Source organism: Lynx canadensis, chromosome D4 (assembly GCF_007474595.2).
Source record: "Lynx canadensis isolate LIC74 chromosome D4, mLynCan4.pri.v2, whole genome shotgun sequence".
Lineage (NCBI taxonomy): Eukaryota > Metazoa > Chordata > Mammalia > Carnivora > Felidae > Lynx > Lynx canadensis.
Genome location: NC_044315.2, coordinates 94940 through 95643, shown reverse-complemented (window position 1 = coordinate 95643; position 704 = coordinate 94940).

Genomic DNA, 704 nt, shown 5'->3' with positions numbered 1-704 from the left:
GGGAGATCACAAGACTGGAGTTGCTTTGGCCCTGGCGATGTCCCTGGACCGAAACCTATCACGAGCTAAGATTCTTTCCCAATGGGGACCCAATACCAAAGTCTGACAACACCAAGCGCCTGGGGTGCAGAAATGGTGCAGGATCACTCAAAAATAATCTGGATCATCACCATGTCATTTCCAAAACCCAGCTGCAACTATCTGAAAGGATTCCTGACACCTACCCAACCAGTGGCCCATAGAGATGTCTGGCGTAGGAACCCAAAGACTATTCCTGACCATCACCCTCCCTTGAGCCCTCAACTCAGCCCTTTAGGTAGATAGCCACACTGCTGTGGGTTCAGTGCCTGGATCCTCTTTGGACCTAACCACAACCCTAACCCCAGCCAGAACTGCCAACCAAAACCTAACCCACTCTTGAACCCTAGCCGTACACTTGACCTGTACCATCACACAGGCCCTCACTTCAGCCCTTGAGGGAGGTCACAAGATGGGAGTTGCTTCAGCCCTGGTGACGTCCCTGGACCAAACCCTAACCCTAGCTAAGGCTCTCTCCCCATGGGGATCCAATACCAAAATCTGACAACACCATGTGCCTGGGGTACAGACGCTGTGCAGGATCACTCCACATAGAACATGGAACATCACCATGTCATTTCCAAGGCTGGGCTTCAGGTGCTCAAAAGTATTCCTGAGGCCTAATC